Genomic DNA, 20,627 nt, shown 5'->3' on the forward strand with positions numbered 1-20,627 from the left:
GATGGGTGTCCATCTTGGCATGTCAGACAAGGCAGGTGACTTTCAGTCTCTCGTCCTCTGTTTGAGACCAGAGGATGCGATCAGAAAATCAAGTGAAAGCTTTCTTTGGTGCCCCAAACCTGGAGTCCTTTATCTGCTTTGTGGTTTCCTTAGGCACAGTGCAGTCTGATGTGCAAGCCCAGATGAAGGAATCTTTATGGGGGAGCCCTGTCTCAGTGGTAATCAAAGTTCCGATCGGAGAAGGTCTCCCCCCAGCCCGGGCTGTGCACAAAAGGGCTTGACCGGCATTTCTTCATTTAATCCTCGCGATGGCCCTGCGAGGCTGGCACGCTCCCTGTTGCCACTTGATGGAGGAGGAAACTGAGCCTTATACATTTTATTTTTTGCATTTTATCTTAAAAATACAAAAATTTTGCATTGTTCTCCATAGTTTGTCCATTGATCTTACTATAAAATAACACTTTCCCCTAAAAAAAATCTTGAAGAAAAGTTGTCACTCCTGGGTGAGGCACACGTTACCTGTAGCATCAATATATGGCACCCCTGTGGCACTCAGCCCATTCTGGAAGAACAGGTGCCCCAGTTGGGAAAACCTGAGCTTGGCCCATTGGAGAGACAGGCCGCAGAGTCCTGAGTACCGAGCAGAAGCTCTCAATGTACATTTCGTGCCTGAGCCTTCTGCATTTGATGGTAACTCTGAGTGAAGGGTAGAACCCCCTTTGCTCTGTGCTGCCTGGCTCAGGCCCCCAGCATAAGCAAGGAACTGGACACGTTGTCAAATCTGCATCCATGATGGGTCCCAGCTGACTGGTGTGTGATGGGGAAGCTGGGCAAAGAGCTGGAGGGGAGGCTCTTACCCTACACGGGCTGGAGCTCTCTAGGGATTGCCCAGAGCTAGACTCTAACTCCCAAGCAGCCCCTGCCCCCAGGCCCCCCCGGCCGCCTCTCCTCTTCCTCTGTGACCTGCCACGGGCCTCACATCCTGAGAGGAGCCCTAGAAACGGGCCCTGTTGATGCAAACACACGTCCCCTCTGCCACAGGAAACGCGGCCTCACGTTCACCGTGATAACCATCGGGCTCCTCACAGAAACCGAAGAGGAACAGATTTTAGATTTTTAACTAAATTAGGAAACACATGTTCTCCCTCCCTCCCTCTCTCTCTCCCCTCAGCAATTCTCAATTTACCTCCCATGTAACCCCTGCCCTCCCTTCCTACCCCACGTTGGGAAGCTGGACATGTAGGAAATAAAGCCCCTTTTCCTCTGGGCTTAGGTAGCAGCGGTGAGAAAACAGGATATTAGTAATTCTAGAAGCCAATGGGGCTCAGGCTCCGGGTCGGGGTGTCAGATAAAATCCAGGCCGCCCAGTCAACATTTGAATTCCAATACAACACAATGCATACTTTTTTAGTATAGGCATGCCTCTAACATTGCACAGGACATACTTATACTAGCATACTACTCATTGTTTCTTTGAAGGTCAAATTTAACTGGGCATCCTGTATTTTCACATATTTGCTACCACTAGTAACTGTAGCATAGGGATCCACCAGGCGAGACTCAGAAATTTCATCTGGCCAGCTTCCTCATCAGACTTGCCTTCTGGCTCTCTGTTAATAACAGAGCAGTCTACCGTCCCCTCCACGGGGGCTCAGCTCCAGGCACACGCTAACATTGTGTGTTGGGGGAAGGTCTCCTTGGGTTTGTCCAATGGAGGTGTGCTGTTATCCATTGTTGAGGGGAGAATCTGAGGCCCAGGGAGGCCGGTGTGACTTGCTCCCGGCCTGTCTCGCTTCATAGTACTTTCCGGTAGTAGGTGGGTGAGCAGTGCGAGCACTGAGGAGCGCCAGGCTTCAGAGAAGCAGTAATAACAGGTTAGCCTGGAAGAGCTCTCTGCAGAGATGGGACGCTGTGTCAACACATGCAAATTATATGCAAATACTCTTGGCCTGCCTGCCTAGCAGGCTCACCTACCTGGATGAAAGATCTGTGAGCATGGCCCCCTGCCACCCTGGGTTTCCGGCAGGACAGGTGTACCAGGCTGAGCACTGCTGGGCCCCTGGAGAGGTCCACGTTCCCGGGGTGCACGTGGGCTGGGGTAGGAGGCGTGTGTGTGCTTGAGCGAGTGCATGCACGTGCTCTCTCTCGGCCGGGATGAGGATGCGAGGGGGCTGGTGTGGAGGTGGATGCGTGAGGCTGGGGGAGCATGTTGATGTGTGTGTGACTTGCCACCTTGATCTGTGAGCTCCCAGCAAGCCTCATGGCTCCTGTCTCCTGGGATAACCTTTCTGGAGGCTTCTCTGGCACCTTTCTCTGGAGAGAAGGAGGCACCCCCTCTCCCTGGGTATCCTCCTGCTGGGATGCCCACGATTGGAGGCTGTTGACGAGAATAATGGCAGTAGCAATGCTACCGTTAGCATTCATTGGGTGTTCGAGGTCCACCTGGCCTGTATGAGCAACTTGTACTCAGTTCTCACAAGTGCCTGTATTATTATTGTCCCTGCTTCACAGAGGAATACACGGAGGCATTGAAAGGTAAAGTGACTCACCCACAACTAGTGAGACACGGAGCCGAGGTGCGACTCCGGTTGCCATTCCCTCCCTTGCTCTGTAACCGGCCAGATGGGTCACTGCCAGGCAAATAGAAGACAGTGTGAACCTGGATCCTGGGCATGGACCGTCTGAGGAGGGAGCATTATTTTGATAAGTTCTTTATGGTGATTTGCAACAATTTTAACCGAAATGGTTTGGGATTTGTGCTCTTAGAGTTAATTTGCTGGTCCTAATGTTGGTGCCAACTGAAGCCCATGTGTTGGGAGACGTTCTCCAAGAGGAGAGCTGAGCCCAGGGAAGACTGATGGGGAGGGGGCCCCTCTCTCTTGTCCCCTGAAGGAAGGAGCTTGGTTTAGTGGCTAAGCCTGCTGGCATGGCGCCAGGTAGCCTGTGTCCAAATGGTATATTTGCTGATTGCTGGCTGAGTGGTGGGGGCAAGTTGCCTCACCTGGACGATCCTCCTTTCCCTCCGCTGTAAAGTTGTGTGCGTCCTGGCTGCCTCCCTCACATCCGGGCTCCAAGGTCTTGCTGGCCGACTGCGCTGTCAGTTTGGGCTTTTATATGAGTCAGTGCTATGTGCCACGCACCACTCAGGGGCTGCAAGAGCTCCAGCAACGCCAAAGCTGCGGCTCTGCCTTGAAGATCTTAGAATCCAGGAAACCAAGCTAAACCCGTTACACCGTGAGGTTGGTAAAGTTACACCCCCAAAGGGCCACAGAGAACGTGCTGCTGAGGTTCAGGACGGGGGGATCACTTCTAGCTGGGGAGACCTGGAGGCCGTGATTGAGAGGGCCACGTTCGGATCTATGGCGACAGACAGGGGCTTTGGCACGTGGACTTCAGGTGAAGGGAACTCCAGTCTGAAGGAGCAGCATGAGCAGGAGTGAGGAGGGGCATCTGTGAGCAGTTCAGTTAGGGTGGAGGGTTTGTCCACTCACCCACCCCTGCCAGCCCACAAGGTAGAAAGTTCCCTGCCCGAGGGGGTTTGCAATGTCAAGTAATGATACCTTGATTGTGTGATTCTCATTGTGATGAGCGCGGGCGAATGGGACCCGGGGAGGGGGTGGGCATCTAAGAAGGCTTCCCGGAGGAGCCGAGACCTGAGCTAAGATGCGAAGGTTTGGTGGGAGGCCATGAGGTGGAGAGAAAAGGAAAGGACACTTGAGGCCGTGGGTGTGGCTCCCGCGGGGGCCCTGGCTCGAGCAGGAGTGTAAGGGGCTGAAAGGCCGGTGTGTCGCTGTGGTGCAGAAACAAGAAGTGGGGCTTGAGAAGGGGCCGGGGAAGTGAGCAGAGGCTGGTGCCCACAGGGCCTTGCAGGCAGAGGACATCACTTAATTCTGAGACCAACGGGGCCATTGAGGAGTTGTGACTAGAGTGGGGATGTGTGGTGTCATTTTGTGCTTAAAAAACCTCCGTCCGGTTGTGGAGTGGAGACAGGATTTTCGGCGGGCAAGGGTGAAAGTAGGTAACTGGACTTTAGCCAGCTGGGGTCCACACAAGGCAATCAAAATCCCACTTGCCTAACACCCCCACCTCCCTGCCCAACAGGCTGAGTGGCTCACTGTTCGGGGCCTGGAGCGGTGTCTCACGCAGACCCTGTTCTGAGCTCACCGCCAGCTTGGCTTCCCCACAACTTTCCTTCGGAGAACACGTGCATTGGCTCCTGGCCCACACTCTCTGAGTTCAGCCTCTCTGAGCCAAATTCTGCACAACTGGACCCAAAGAGAAGAGGAAGGAGTCAATGAGACGTGAAGCATGCTTAAGACCCCCCGCCTGACTTCTGAGAAGGTCAGGGCCTGATTTCTGTCAGGCCTTCCTCGCTGGCTGGGCGCATCTTCTCGGGCTGGGCTTCCTGAGGAGCAAAGCTTGGCAGGGGGAGCTGATTGCTTCACCAAGAGAGCGCGCTCCAAGGCCCACAAGGTGAAGCGCTTATTGTGCTGGCTGTGGCCCAGGCGGGCTGGAGGGTCCAGCTGCCAAGACCTGATTGGGAGGCTGGACGGACATATTTGACTGTCCCAAGGGGCCACCAGCCCACCCGATGAAGGGAAGGCAGAGGTATGATGGCCCTGCCACCCAGAGCTACAGAGGGCTGTGGGCTCAGTAAGAAGATGCCCTGGCCAGCATGGCCTCCAAGAGGGAATGGCTGGCCTGCTGCTTTGTGCTGGAGTGAACTCTTCCTTTGAAAAAGCCACAAGCAACTTTCTCTCTGCCAACACGGCTGAGAGGCTTCCTTCAGTGGTTGCTTCCCAAGGACCCACTTGGAGCTCAGCTAAGAAAGCTAAATTCTTGTCCTCATCTTCAAGGAGTGCATAGTCTGATGAGAGAAACTGATGTGCAAACCAATCACGACTATACGCTGTCCTGAGGGCGCGAGTCAGAAGGTGCAAGGGACCATGGGATCCTGGGGGTGGAGGAGGCACCTGCTGCCTGGGCGAGTGGGGTTGTGCCTCCCAGAGGATGGGATGTTGGAACAGCCTGGAGCAGATTGTCCTACTGCAGCAAGGGGGACACACGCCTCCGGGACTGGGACTTCTCTGGGGATGCGTACATGCAGATTCACACATACTGGCAAATTCCACAGAATGTACATGTAGCCCTTTTGGAATGGGGACTGTGGCCCTGTCTCAGAGCAGCTCTGTGAGCACCAGATTAAGTGAGGCAAACAGCAAGCGATTTGATAACTCACGTTCTTTGCTTGCATTTCTTGGGCACTTGGAAGTAGAACCATGATCCATGGCGATACTTGTAAAATTTCTTCTTTCTTTTCCATCCACTTGCTCTCCTCCTGTGGCAACTCCAATGCCCCTCTTCCTCAAATTCTGTGAGAAGTTCCTTCCTGTGTTCTGGTCCTGGTATTTCGCTCAATTGCTTTCTCCATCTCTGTGCCAAACCTTATGCTACATGGAATAAAATTTCCCCCGTGGCCTAAAAAGCTCTGCATCATTTATCTTCTGCATGCCCTCTGACCTCATCTCTGGTACTTCTTTGCTGTTACTCTGCACACCCATTGTCTTCTGGTTTTAACTTGACATGTGTGTGCTCACCCCAGGGCCTTTGCACTTAATGCTCCCTCTGTCTGGAAGCCCTTGCCCTCAGATTTCCATGGCTGAATGCTTCTTATCTTCCTCATCTCTCCTCAGGGATGCTCCCTCTTCCCTTTCCATCACCACTTGCCATACAACCCCATTTTTCTTTCTTCATTGCTCTTATCTCTACCTGAAATCACCGCACTCATTTCTGGGTTTTCTTCTTCACAGTCATCTCTCTCACTGGAATGTCAGCCCCACAAGGGCAAGGACCTTCTCTGTCTTATTCTCCCCTCATCCTTTGCCCTAGAACACCAGTTGGAACCTGGCTGGAACTCAAGAACTATTTGGTGGAAGCAGTAGCTTTTGAGGGCAATTTCCCTGACACCTGGGAGGGTGATGCCTTCTTTCATTGCTTTCTTGGTTAGAATCTGCCTGTTTGGCTTTTGTCCTTATTTTCTCCTCAATTATCTTGATTATGAATCACATAAAAGACTAAAGAGCAGTCTAGTGAAGACAAAACCCTCTCCAGGCAGTGGGAAGTGAAGGAAGAGATTGGACAAAGCCGGAACACATTTTAGCAGAGAGGAAAATAGGCAAGCCTGGGCACACGCGTGCATCAATGTTTTCATGGGCACACACCTGTACGTATGTGTGCTTTTGCATGTATATGCATATAACACCATGACGAAAACAATGGCAGTGAGAGTTTGCTGGTGTGGGTAATGGCATGGGCTCTGATGAGAGGTGAGTCCTGGTCCCACTTCTGTGATCTGTAAAACGAGGGCGTGGCAAATTGGTTTTTGCTCAGATGCCGAATCTTACTGGGAATGATTTCCTGGAGGTGCAGGAAAAGAGGGTTCTGATACCGGCTCTGTGGGAAGAGTGCTGTGACCAAGTAGCCATGGATGTCAGAAGGGAAGGGGACATGTGCACCTGTACTTGACATCGCTGGGTTAGATGACCCCTGAAGTACTTTAGCTCTAAATTCCAGGAGCCCTCATCCTTTGGGAATGGTAAAAGATGAGTTTGGGACCCTGAATGAAAGGGCAAATTCTCCTGCGTTGGGAAGACCATCTTCAGAGTCCGACCTTAAGAGATGTGCTGGAAAACCTCTCCTGGAAGGTGTGAAGTGATGGTCGACCTCAGGAATGTATGGATGGGTTGTGTGTTTTCCCTGATGCTCAACCAAAGACCCTGAGATTCCCGGCACTTAAAAACAAGTCCTGCTGGTTGCTGGAGCTGGTGGTCCCTTTGCTGCAGGAACGGTGACACCGAGGTCATGCTAGCTCTTCCGTCTGAGTGCAGCTGGGATTCTGAACTCTGGAGGGAAATTGGGTGGCTTGCAATTTGAGCTCTGCTTCCTTTGAAAAAGGATTTGGGAGAACTTACAGTAAGAACATATCCAGAGGATAGGACAGTGAGAAATAATGCCAGAACGTGAGCTCGGAGGCCGCCAAGAGGAAGAGAAAACCACATCTTTGAGAAGGGCCAGGGTCTTTCAGGCCAGGACTTGGATTCGAGGAGCAATCATCATTTGGTTTCACAAGGACAAAAGGAGTTTTGGCTTGGAGAAGCAGCTGGCAGACGCTAATATACAAATCTGTGTTTTAATCTATTTGAATGTTTAAACACATTGTTTTTGTAAATACATCCCAAAGACACTGATTAGCTGATCTCTCAAGTGGTGAGGTGGGGTGGGGTCTTCTCCCCACCATTTTGTTCCCCATCTGGACCAGCGAACTCCTCCCCTTAGAAAAAAACAAGAAAACAAACCCTTACATAAGAAACTTTTGAGAGTGGGAGGAGCGGGGAACCAATTTTTTCTGTTATAGCTGAAAGGTAAGGCTTTTTCTTTCTGGACTAAAAAAATTAATCTACAGAAACAGTGGGTGATGCCAACAAATCCACTTGAGGCGCTGGAAGTGATTTCACTTTTACACTCTATGATTAAAAGTCTGATCGCCAAGCGCTCAGGAGCCACATCACGTGGTCCTAAATAGGGATACAGTTTGTAGGGAAACCACATGCCCTGCTTTCCCCTCGCTTTTTGTCTGCCACTCAGGCACTTTCATTATGTGTGACTCTGCGAGAGGGCAGCCAGGGGCGATGGTTTGGGCAAATGAACTGCAGAAGCCAATTACGGCGAGAACATCGGGTGTAATGGGCCCCAGGAAGCTTTGTACCTTTCCCCCACGCGCCACAGTCACTGCCCTGTGCCAGGAGCCAGCGTGATGGAGCGATCTCCATCAGCGAGATGGGAGCTGTTCCAGAAAGAGTCAGGGAAGACGGGGGGGCGTTTATCCCCACCAGCCTGCGTTGTACAGGAAGAGGGGACCAGGATAGTCACGGAAACCCTCTCGAGAGTCAGAAGGACATCATCTTGGCCAACTTCTGCACTCTGCCCACCAAGCCTGGTTCTGGAACCTGGTTCTGGTTCTGGCTTCCTCCCTCAGCCCTCCCCAGGGGGAATTTGGGCCAGAGAAACTAACCCAAACCCATCCCTGGCATCAGAAAATTGAGTTGGGAGGGCCAACACACATTCTGGTTTGAGATTTCCCAAAGACTTCTATGCAGACCCTGTGGGTATTTTTAATTTTTTTTTTTTAACTTCTTAACTTTGGGTGGAACACTTTTTTTCTTTTTAATAAATTTTTCATTTTGGAATCATTTTAGTTTTGTAGAAAAGTTGCAAAGTTAGAGCGAGGAGTTCCCACATCCCTTGACCCCAGATCTCCCCGTGAGCATCTTACGGGTGCACGGGGCACGCGTCACGCCTGAGAAGCGGAGGTTGTTGGCATGTGACTGCAACTGAACTCCAGACTCAGTGCGATTTCAGCAGTCTTTCCATGAATGTTGTCTTTCTGTTCTAGGATCCAGGCCAGGGTCAGGTGGTATCTCTTGATAGATCTTTTAAAAAAAGTGTAATCCTTTGGGAGTTATTTTAATAGGTATTACAAAAATATATTCACATCGACTATGATGACAGCTTGGGACAAATTAAATGATAAAAGCAAGTGGATTTGAAGAAATACGTCATACATATAAATGAAGATGACAGGCAGCTTGGTGATGAGGAACAAGGCAGGCTGTGGTCCAGCCCCTTCCCTTCACAGCCCCACTGAAGGGAAGGGCGTTGTTCAGCGTCCTGCAGAAAGCCGGTCACAGAGTCCCGGCGGGGCGGGATGGAGACCAGCCCAGCGGCCCTTCCATAATCCAACAGCGCCTCTCTCCTGAGCGGAAGGAAGGAAGGAGGTGGAGGAGAGCGAAACTCGCTGGGAAAAAAGTTTCCATTTCAATTATTCAGCTGATCCTTGACCCCTATTACCACGGATAATCAAAAACTGGCTGCATGCATCATGTTTTAAATAAAAACATTGTTGGAGTGGCCCTGAGGACGCGCAGACAGTTAATTGCCTGGGGCACTCGTGCAATTACACTTCTGGGGGGGGGGACACTTCTCTCTCTGCCCAGAAATGATAACAACAGCCATCAGCACAATGTCACACATCTGTGGAGGGCTCCTTGCTAAAGGGGCTCGACAGGTTCAAACCCATTTCTCATCACACGTGGACTGTGATTACAGACTTCTTTTGACAGTGAGGAGAGCGTGTGGAGGATGCTAAGGGGACCTGAACCCGAAGAGGGCAGGGCTTACGTGAAAATCCTTGTGCGTGTGTCCCCGAGGCACGAGGCTGTGGACCCCCAGAGCGAACGTGTCCTACTGCCCCTGTGAGAAGCCCGCTGTGACAGCACTCTACATTTGATCACAGGCCGCTGGGAGCCTTGGAGCTTTCCCACAGCAGGCAGGTGCCCCCTGGTTGTGAGTTTGTAAGTCTCTCAATGTGAGGTCTGAGTTTGGTCAGGAAGTGCCGGAGTTGGTAGGGTTTGTCCTTCAGGAATGTTGACCGAGGGCTGACTGTCCACACCCGCTGGGTGTGCGGTGGAGTGTGTGCAAGGGCCTGGTGGGGACAGAGGGGGGCCCCCGAAGGATCACTTATGACACTTGGGAGCCTGAGAAGGGGCGGAGACATAAAACGAGAGATGTGTTGAGTGTCCATCCCGAGAGAGAGAGTGTCCATCCTCTGGAGAGGAAGGGATCCGGTCTGTCTTGGTTGGTCTTGTGTGGTCTTTGCTCTTCACAAATTGTGTTCCATGGTGTGTACAAGAGTGTTGAAACAAACGTATTCATCCCTTCCTGTTCGTTTATTTAATACGTACTTTTGGGACCACGACGCTGTGCAAGGTGCTGTTCTGGGTCGGTTCAGTGCTTTGAAGAGGCCGCTGCAGTGGGGGAGAGGGAGGCAGGCAGCCGGATGTGGGGGAGAGGAACAGCACCTGGGGATGAGCCCGAGAGACGTGTCTCGTAGTCACTATTGGTTTGACTCACCCGAGGCCCTGAGAAGCACCCTTAGTGCCCTGCTTGCTGGTGAGGCTGGGTGAGGTCCAGGCCCCAGCTTTCCTGCTCAGACTCATCCTCACGCTCGGCCCTGGGGGAACCGGGTGGTGGCTGCACTTAGAGTTGCAAGAAGCGGGCCAGCTGCAGCCAATCCCCCTCCTTGTGGCTTTCTGCCATGTGACTGCACATTTGGGAACTGGGGAAGGTCCCGGGGACCCAACCCCAAAGGCAGGGGATCACTCTGCTCCCCCTCCACAGCTTCTCGACAGGAATGTGTGTGCAGCAGGCGGAAGCACGACGTGGCATCACCCTGGGTGCCTTGTTCTTCCCGCCTTGTCTCACTTGGACATCTAGGGTGTCTGACGACTTCTCCTTTTGCTTCTTTTTCTTTTAGCTGCACAAGATAGCTTTGTTTTAAAGAGCAGTCATTGAAGACTGCAATTTTGCCAAATGAGCCTTGCTCTTGGCAAGGGGGTAATATATCATTTTCCTTTGTTTCCTTGGGGAAGAAAGCCCCCAGAAAGCAAGTTCACCATTCTTTCGAAATAATTTTTCTTTTTCTTTGGTGAGTATTGCCACATGTTTAGCTCACTGGTTATCTGTTGCACCCTCTGGAGAGTTGAATTATATCACGGTGCTTAGAAAAATTGGAAGGGGAGTGATTATTATATCGAGATATAACTCACAAACCATAAAACTCACTCTTCTAAAATGTACGATTTAGGGGTTTTTCGTATATTCAGAAAGTTGTGCAGTCATCACAATTATCTAATTCCAGAACATTTTCAGCACCCCCAAATAAACTCCATACCCATTAGCAGTCACTCCACTCCCTCCCCCGCCCCCAGGCAACTACTAATCTACTTTCTGTCTCTACCGAGTTGCCTATTGTGGACATTTCATATAAATGGAATCCTACAAAATGTGGCCTTTTGTGTGTGGCTTCTTTCACTCAGCATCGCCTCCTCAAGGTTCATCCACGTTGTAGCAGGTGTCAGTGCTTCACTCCCTTTTTATTCCCTGGTGATAGTCCATTGATGGACAGGGCACATTTTGTTTATCCGTTCATCTGTTGATACGTTTATTTTCAATCAACTCCAAACGTGTGTGTGTGTGTGTGTGTGTGTGCGTGCTTTAAGTAGCCCTCGTTCAGGAAACCTTTTCATTAATTTGTTTTAATGAAGTGCATTCAGACTGTAACTTTGGAGAAAAAGGGCAAATCGATGTCCTTTTGGGATATAGAGACAGATTCGTCCCTGAGGCCTTCCTTGTTCTTCCTTGGCTCATCTGGGGCAACATCTGGCCCAGGCCCCTCAGAGAGCGCCTGGCCCTGCCGAGGGAGCCTCGCTCATCCCTCCTTACTCCAGTCTCTGGAGGCTGGATATTGTTGATGGCAAAGTGGGACAAGAAAACATTCCTCTTTCCAGTGGAAAAATGGTGCATTTCAAAGCAACGGGAAACCGCCTACAGGGGCTGACACACCGCCACTCTGCACAGCCAGTTTTGCGTCTGGTCTGCCCTGTCTCACCCCCAAATGCATCTCTTTCCAATGGCTCATTGCCTGGTTTAGAGAACCATTTTGCCTCTTAGCCTCCCCCATTTGGAATAATTGTGTTTTATCCATCACTCTGGTATTTGCTCCTTTCGAAGTCAGAGAGCAGGGCAGGCACCAGGGTGTCGGGAGAGAGGATCTTACTGTGGGTGCAGAATTTAAGGGGCACCCAAAACTCCATCATCAAGACAATATTTTAGTGCAGTACCTTAAAAATAAAAATTAATGCAAACAATTCCATATTGAATGAAATATCAAAATTTAAATAAAGACCGCATCATAGAGATCTTTGAGAGGCCTCCTGCAGTCATACCTGTGATGGAATTGCTCATCTGGGCCCTCAGGAAGCTCCAGGCTTACAGGTGGAGGCTCTGCAGATGCTCCAGCCCCATGTCCAGGAAAATGATGACACTGGCTCTAGTTCATACTATTGCACAGAACAGCCTCATCTTTAAGGCAGTGAGCTGCACGCCTCCACTGCCAGGCAGCAGTCTCTGCTTATGGGTTGTTAGATCAATAGTCACAATTACTAAAAACATGAGTTGTGGCTCTATTTTTTCCCTGTCTGCGTCTATCTCTTCCTGTTTTCTAAGGGTTGCTTCTGTGACATTAAGTAACGTATGAAAATAATTGACTTCCTATTTCTGAGCCGACCCAAGTTTCATCTCTGCTTGAGTCTCCTCTAGGTTGCTCAAAATGGTGCTTTTCTCAGTGAAGCACGGAGTTGACTCAAAGGCCAAGCAATGGGAGACCATCCTTTTTTCTTTCATTTTCTAATACACAGGGAGCATGCCTCCGTCCTCTGAGATGTTGCCTGCAGAGTGGGCACTGGGAGAGGATCCGAAGGCGCCTTCTCGGCAGAGAGTTGCGGCCTCCCTCCGCGGAGTGGGAGCAGGGCCCGCGAGCTCCTGTCTCCTCTGGGCGGCCAGCCCAGGGGTCTTTCCTGGAGCAATGCGTGTCTTCTCAGTTTCAGGCCACGTCATCCATGTTTGAATCGGAGCATCACTGGCTGGAAATACGTCACTCTTCGTACAGGTATGTAACGTGCTCCGCGAAGATAAGCGTACAGAGGATGTCAGTTTTTTAAAAAAGCAACTCTTTTTTTGCCCTCTGTTCTTACGGATATATTTACTTTCAAGCACACAATTAAAAAGAAAATGCTGTGTAAAAATGGATCTGACCCAGTTCAGCAAATCTCTTGTGTGCTTAATGCTACTGTTGCTTTTGTCAAAATATTTACTGCAATTTGTAATGGCTGTCAGAAACGAGGTCCACAATCCATGTTCTTCTAAACCTAAAAACAACCTATAAAGAAATTTGCTGCTTTGTGAGCAGTTTTATTTTTCCAAAGATGGACCTAATTAAACTGAAGATGACGTGACTTGGTTAGAAACATCAGTTATATTAGCTCAAGAGTTTGAAAACAAAATGTACAGTATAATCTAAATAGCAAGATGTTTGATAGAGGTACTATTTATGGCGGTTCTACTGATCAACCACCAAGGGTAGCATTTTTCAATGAGATTTACAAGGGACCATGGACCCTGGAGCATGTATTTATGCACGTATTTGGCTTCCCAGTATCCAAAATAGCAAAGAGATGGAGGGTCTGTCAGATAAGCCGTGGAGCCCATGCTCTGAGAGGTAATGCGCTCCTCCGTTCCCGTAGCAAATCTTTCTGTAAGAATGAAACCAGAGATGTTATCTGCCAGAATGCAACAGGGGACAGGATGCAACTTAGAGAAACGATAACATGAGCTGACTGGGAAAAACAGAATAAATGTCAGGGCCGGTTTAAAATAATGTGCCTTTTGACCACCCTAACATTGCTGCTGAGAGCAAATATTTAGGATCACAAGGTTAATATTAATTAGAGCAAGTGCTTATTTTCTACATCAATCTTGGGGGCTGTGGGAAGGTTCCGAGAAGCCGAAGGATGAAGATTTGCTGCCTCAGTTGCACTTGGAGCGGGAAGTCGGCGGAGGGGGATGCTCATGAAGCCGGAGGACCTGCTGACCCACCTGAGCAGGTCATCCCAAAAGGACCTCACTGATGGCTGGGCTGCTCTGGATGGGTCAAATTCAGGAATTTCTGAAGACTCTGGGGCATCCTTTTCTACGCTTTCTTGCAACCAATTGAGACGTGTTTGCAGGTTTTTGTTGTTTTAGTTCCGGTTTCATTATGATCACTTTGCATCCAGAGCAATGGCAGGGCTTCTCCATAGATAGCAGTGACGTAAGATGTCCTTTAATGTAAGGGTACATAAGGAAAAGTGAGTTGATACAAAGAAAACTATGTCAAGGAAAATGATGTCCATTGAGTCAATGTTTCTCCAAGGGTAGCCTTGTGGCCCTCAGGGCTAGGGACATGGTTTTAGGTAAATTTTAGATGCTGTAGTAAATAACACTGACTCACGTGCTGCAAAGGTTGTTCCTGTTTTAATTCTCTCTCTTTTTATTTACTTACTATGTATTATTTTATAAATTAGCCTTTTTGTTTGGACATAATTGTAGATTTGAGTGCAGTTGTAAGAAATTTTCCATAGAGATTCCATGTACTTCCTTCCCAGTTGCCCTCAATGATAATATTTTCAAATCACAACCCGGAGATTGACATTGATACTGTCAGATGTAGACCATTTCCATCATCACAAGGATCCTTTGTGGCCACACTCACTTCCTTCCTGCTCCCCTCCTCTTAACCCCTGGGAACCATTCATCTGTTCTCCAGTTCCATAATCTGTTTTCAAGAGTGTTACATGAATGGAATCATACAGTGTGTGGCCTTTGGGATTAGCTTTTTTCACTTAGCATAATTCTCTGGAGATTCATCCAAATTGTTCCATGTAATAATTCTCTCTTCTTTATTGCTGAGTAATATTCTATGATACGGATGTACCACAGTTGGTTTAAACGCTCATGTGTTGAAGGACATCTGGGCTGATTCCAGTTTTTGGCTCTTACAAATAAAGCAGTTGTGAACATTCGTGTACAGGCTTGTGTGTGAACATAAGTTTTCATTTCTTGGGATCAATGCCCGAGAGTGCAATTCCTGGGTTGATTGGCAGTTGCACGTTTAATGTTTTTTTAAGAAACTGCTAAACTCTTGTCCAGGATGGTTGTACCACTTCACATTCACGCCAGCGATGTGTCTAGTTTTTCCACATCCTCACCTGCATTTGGCGTTGTCACCATTTTTTATTTCTGCCACTCTGACGGGTGTGCAGTGATATCCCATTGTGGTTTTAGTTTGCTTTTCTCTGATGGCTACTGATGTTGAACGGCCTTTGGTGAGCCTGTTTCCATCTGTGTGTCTTCTTTGCTGCTATATCTCTTCAGGTCTTTTGCTCATTTTCTAATTCAATTGTTGTTGAATTTTTTTTTAATGTTCAGTTTTCAGAGTTCATTATATCTTCTACACATAAGTCCTTTGCCAGATGTGTGGTTTGTGAATATTTTCTCCTGCTCTGTGGCTGGTGTTTTCATCCTCTTCAAAGCAGGGGCTTTCAAAGAGCAAATCTTTTTTGTTGAGGTCCAATTTATTAATTTTTCCCTTTATGACTTAAACTTTTGGTGTCAAGTCTAAGAACTCTTTCCTATGTCCTTGATCCTGAAAATTTTCTCCTAGTTTTTTTCCGAAGCGTTCTATTTGACATTTTACATTTAAGCCTGTTTAGCATGTTGAGTTAATTTTTGTGTAAGTAAGGTGTGAGGTTTATTTTTTTGCCTATGGTTTTCAATTGCTCCAGCATCATTTATTGAACAGGTTTTACTCCCTCCAATAAATTACTTTTGAAACTTTGTTAATAATCAGTTGGGCATATTTGTGTTGGTCTATTTCTGTTTTTTTTCCTTCTTGTTTTTTAATATTAATAGACTTTATTTTCAGAGCAGTTTTAGGTTTGCAGAAATATTAAGTAGAAGGTACAGAGAGTTCCCATATACCCCCTTTCCGCCCTTGGCCACATACACAGTTTCCCCTATAATTAATATATTGGCTTTTTTAACAAAATGCTCTTCTGTTGATCTGTGTGTCTATACCTCTGCCAACACAACATGGGCTTATTGCAGCTATGTGGTAAGTTTTCAAATCAAGTAGACTGATTCTTCCCATTTTACTTTCCTTTCTCTAAATTGAGTTATTCTAGTTCCTTTACCTCTGCATATAAATTTTAGAATAATCTTGCCTATGCCTACAAAAAATCTTGCTGGGATTTTGATAAGAATTCCATCAAGCCTGTATATCAATTTGGGGAGAATTGACATCTTTACTGTGTTCGGCCTTCCAGTCTATGAACACAATATGTCTATTTATTTGGATTTTCTTTGAGTTCTTTCATCACTGTTTTGTAGTTTCCAGCATATAGGTCCTGTATGTGTTTTGTTAGACTTCCATCTATGTGCTTCATTTTTTTGAGTGATTATAAATGGCATCGTATTTTTAATTTTGGTTTCCAATTGTTCATTGCTAGTATATAGAAGTAGAATTGATTTTGTATGTTGATCTTGTATCTTCTGACTTTGCTGAACTTACTTAACAGTTCTATGCAATTTTTTGTAGATTTCTTGGGATTTCTACGTAGGCAATCACGTCAGCTGCAAATAGGAACAGTTTTATTTCTTCCTTTCCTATCGGTATGTCTTTTATTTCCTTTCTTGCTTTATCCCACTGGCTAGAACTTCTAGTACTATGTTGAATAAGAATGATAAGAGGTGCCTCTTTGTCTTGTTCCCAGTCTTAGGAAGGCAGTTTTCAGTTTCTCCCCATTGAATAGAACCTTAGCTGTAGATGTTTTGTAGATGCTCTCAGCAAGTTGAGAAGCCTTCACTCTATTTTTGTTTCCTGAGAGACTTGATCAGGAACAGGTGTTGACTTTTGCCAGAAACTTTTCCTACATTGATTGATGTAATCAAGTGATTTTTCTTCTTTACTTTAATATGGTAGATTACATTGTTGGATCCCTGGAATCCTTGGCTGTGGTGTATAATTCCTAATATTTTGTGAAAGATTTTGCATCATGTTCACAAGGAATATTGCTCTGCAGTTTTCTTTCTTTCTTTCTTTCTTTCTTTCTTTCTTTCTTTCTTTCTTTCTTTCTTTCTTTCTTTCTTTCTTTCCTTCTTTCCTTCCTTCCTTCCTTCCTTCCTTCCTTCCTTCCTTCCTTCCTTCCTTCTTTCTTTCTTTCTTTCTTTCTTTCTTTTTACTGTCTTTGTCTGGATTTGATGTCAGGGTAATACATAGCTTCATACAATTACTTGGGAAGTGTTCTCTCCTCTTCTATTTCCTGGAAGAGGTTTTGTAGAATTGGTGTTAATTCTTCTTTAAACCTTAGGCAGAATTCTTCAGTGAAACCATCAGGACCTGGAGATGTCCTTTTTGGGAGTTTTAAAATTACAAATTCAATCTTCTTAATTGTTATAGTGCTATTCAAATTATTTCATAATAGGTTGAGTGTGGTAGTTTGTGTTTTTCAAAGAATTTGTCCATTTCTTCTAGGCTGTCAAATTTACGTGGATAGAGTTAGTCACAATATTCCCCTATCGTCCTTTTGACGTCTGCAGGTCTGTGGTGATAGTCGCTGTTTCATTTCTGATACTGGTAATTTGTGTCTTCTCTCATTTTTCCTCTCTCAATTTTCGTAGAGATTCTAAAGATCAATTTTATTGTTCTTATTAAAGAGCAAGATTTTTCTTCATTGACTTTCTCTGTTATTTTTCTGTTCCAACTTTTTTGATTTCTTTTTTTTTTTAATTAATGTTATGATAGATTACAACCTTGTGAGATTTCAGTTGTACATTTTTGTTAGTCATGTTGTGGGTACACCACTTCCCCCCTTTGTGCCCTCCCCCCAACCCCCCTTTTCCCTGGTAACCACCGATCTGATCTCCTTATCAATATACTAACTTCCACCTATGAGTGGAGTCATATAGAGTTCGTCTTTCTCTGACTGGCTTATTTCGCTTAACATAATACCCTCGAGGTCCATCCACGTTGTTGTGAATGGGCCAATTTTGTCTTTTTTTATGGCTGAGTAGTATTCCATTGTGTATATATACCACATCTTCTTTATCCAATCATCAGTTTCTGGGCATGTAGGCTGGTTCCACGTCTTGGCTATTGTAAATAATGCTGCGATGAACATAGGGGTGCAACGGACTCTTGAGATTTCTGATATCAGGTTCTTAGGATAGATACCCAGTAATGGGATGGCTGTGTCATAGGGTATTTCTATTTTTAACTTTTTGAGAAATCTCCATACTGTTTTCCATAGTGGCTGTACCAGTTTGCATTCCCACCAACAGTGTATGAGGGTTCCTTTTTCTCCACAACCTCTCCAACATTTGTCACTCTTGGTTTTGGATGTTTTTGCCAATCTAACGGGTGTAAGGTGATATCTTAGTGTAGTTTTGATTTGCATTTCCTTGATGATTAGCGATGATGAACATCTTTTCATGTGTCTATTGGCCATATTCATATCTTCTTTTGAGAAATGTCTGTTCATGTCCTCTGTCCATTTTTTGATCAGGTTGTTTGTTTTTTTGTTGTTAAGCAGTGTGAGTTCTTTGTATATTATGGAGATTAACCCTTTGTCGGATAAGTGGCTTGTAAATATTTTTTCCCAATTAGTGAGCTGTTTTTTTGTTTCAATCCTGTTTTCCCTTGCCTTGAAGAAGCTCTTTAGTCTGATGAAGTCCCATTTGTTTATTCTTTCTATTGTTTCCCTCAACTGAGGAGTTATAGTTTCTGAAAAGATTCTTTTGAAACTGATGTCAAAGAGTGTACTGCCTATATTCTCTTCCAAAAGACTTATTGTCTCAGGCCTAATCTTTAGGTCTTTGATCCATTTTGAGTTTATTTTGGTGTGTGGTGAAAAAGAATGGTCAATTTTCAATCTTTTGCATGTGGCTGTCCAGTTTTCCCAGCACCATTTGTTGAAGAGACTTTCTTTTCTCCATTGTAGGCCCTCTGCTCCTTTGTCGAAGATTAGCTGTCCATAGATGTGTGGTTTTATCTCTGGGCTTTCAATTCTGTTCCATTGATCTGTGGACCTGTTTTTGTACCAGTACCATGCTGTTTTGATCACTGCAGCTTTGTAGTATGTTTTGAAATCCGGGATTGTGATTCCGCCGGCTTTGTTTTTCTTGCTCAGGATTGCTTTAGCAATTCACGGTCTTTTGTTGCCCCATATGAATTTTAGGATTGTTTGTTCAATTTCTGTGAAGAATGTTCTTGGGATTCTGATTGGGATAGCATTGAATCTGTAGATTGCTTTAGGTAGTATGGACATTTTAACTATGTTTATTCTTCCAATCCATGTGCATGGAATGTCTTTCCATCTCTTTATGTCATCGTCAATTTCTTTCAAGAAAGTCTTGTAGTTTTCATTGTATAGATCCTTCACTTCCTTGGTTAAGTTTATCCCAAGGTATTTTATTCTTTTCGTAGCGATTGTGAATGGGATTGAGTTCTTTTTCTGTTAGTTCATTGTTAGTGTATAGAAATGCTACTGATTTATGCACGTTAATTTTATACCCTGCTACTTTGCTGTAGTTGTTGATTATTTCTAATGGTTTTTCTATGGATTCTATGGGGTTTTCTATATATAAGATCATGTCGTCTGCAAACAGCGAGAGTTTTACTTCTTCGTTACCTATTTGGATTCCTTTTATTTCTTTTTCCTGCCGAATTGCTCTGGCCAGCACCTCCAGTACTATGTTGAATAGGAGTGGTGAAAGTGGGCACCCTTGTCTTGTTCCTGTCCTCAGAGGGATGGCTTTCAGTTTTTGTCCATTGAGTATGATGTTGGCTGTGGGTCTGTCACATATGGCCTTTATTATGTTGAGGTACTTTCCTTCTATACCCATTTTATTGAGGGTGTTTATCATAAATGGGTGTTGGATCTTGTCGAATGCTTTTTCTGCATCTAGTGAGATGATCATGTGGTTTTTGTTTTTCATTTTGTTGATGTAGTGTATCACGTTGATTGACTTGCGGATGTTGAACCATCCCTGTGTCCCTGGTATAAATCCCACTTGATCATGGTGTATAATCTTTGATTTCTTATCTTTATTATTTCCTTCTTTAGATGTGATTTTAGTTTATTATGCTTTTCTTTTACTAGATTATTGAGGTAGGAGCTTAGATTATTAATTGAGACCCTCTCTCTTTTCTAATATAACCATTTCATGCTATAAGTTTCCCTCTGAGCACCGCATTAGCTGTGTCCCACGAATTCTGAGATGTATTTTCATTTTCGTTCATTCAATGTATTTTTTATTCACCCTTCACATTTCTTCTTTGACCCATGGGTTATTCAGTGGTGTGTTGTTTAGTTTCCAAGTGTTTGGAGATTTTCCTGTCATGCTTCTGTTATCGATTTCCGGTTTGATTCCAGTATGGTCAGAGAACATACTCTGTATGATTTCAATTCTTTAAACTGGCTGAGATTTGTTTTATGGCCCGGGATGTGCTCTATCTTGGTGTAGCACTCTGGACCCAAAGGTAGTAGAAGCTACATAGTAGGTTCAACAAGAGACGTTTGCAATAAGAATTATTAACTCTAAAAAAGAGTGACTATAAGACATACGAGAACTCTATACTGTACTCCAGGACTGAGAGGAAGGGCAGACTTGAAAGGGGTTCAGAGCTCATTGAAGAAGCTGTGGTTTGGCCATGGAAGAGCAAAGGAGTTGGCTGGTTTAGCCAGACAGGAGTTTGTCTGGAATTGCTGGGCAAACAACAGGCAACACTCTGGAATGCAAGCAGGAAGCAGACGATAGACAATAGGAAATGAGGGTGTATACTGGGAGTCTGGACACCAGTGGGAACAGAGGCTGTTGGAGCTCATGGGCTGCATGGGTTGGAGGTGGACTGGTTCTCTGTGGAAGCCTTGGCCACATGTGGGCTGTGTGCAGGCTGCATGGGGTGGCAGAAGGAGCTATACATCCATGTGCACACTCTGCGTCACGGGCAGGCTGTGTGCAGGCTAAGCAGGAGCTTTGGTTTCCACGTGTGGGGGCTGCAGGCATGTTAGTGCCAGGCTGAGGCTGAGAGGTTGCACAGGGAGTGTATCTGGGGCAATTGGCAGGGGCAGGGT

At 46.2% G+C, this 20,627-nt stretch overlaps 1 protein-coding gene across 4 annotated transcripts in view; it reads left to right on the forward strand.

Moving 5' to 3' along the window:
- The window catches only part of ZNF831 (zinc finger protein 831), a 106,647-nt gene that overhangs the window by 2,737 nt on the left and 83,283 nt on the right, over window positions 1–20,627 (forward strand). For 2 of the 4 annotated variants that reach the window (XR_011430871.1, XR_002802984.2), the window contains exon 1: window positions 12,200–12,565. The gene's annotated coding sequence lies outside the window, so the exon portion shown is untranslated. Of the gene's footprint in view, window positions 1–12,193; window positions 12,566–20,627 lie in introns of those variants that run through there. The other 2 variants (XM_070247419.1, XM_023626832.2) reach the window with 2 other exon arrangements.

Source organism: Equus caballus, chromosome 22 (genome assembly GCF_041296265.1).
Source record: "Equus caballus isolate H_3958 breed thoroughbred chromosome 22, TB-T2T, whole genome shotgun sequence".
NCBI classification, from domain to species: domain Eukaryota; kingdom Metazoa; phylum Chordata; class Mammalia; order Perissodactyla; family Equidae; genus Equus; species Equus caballus.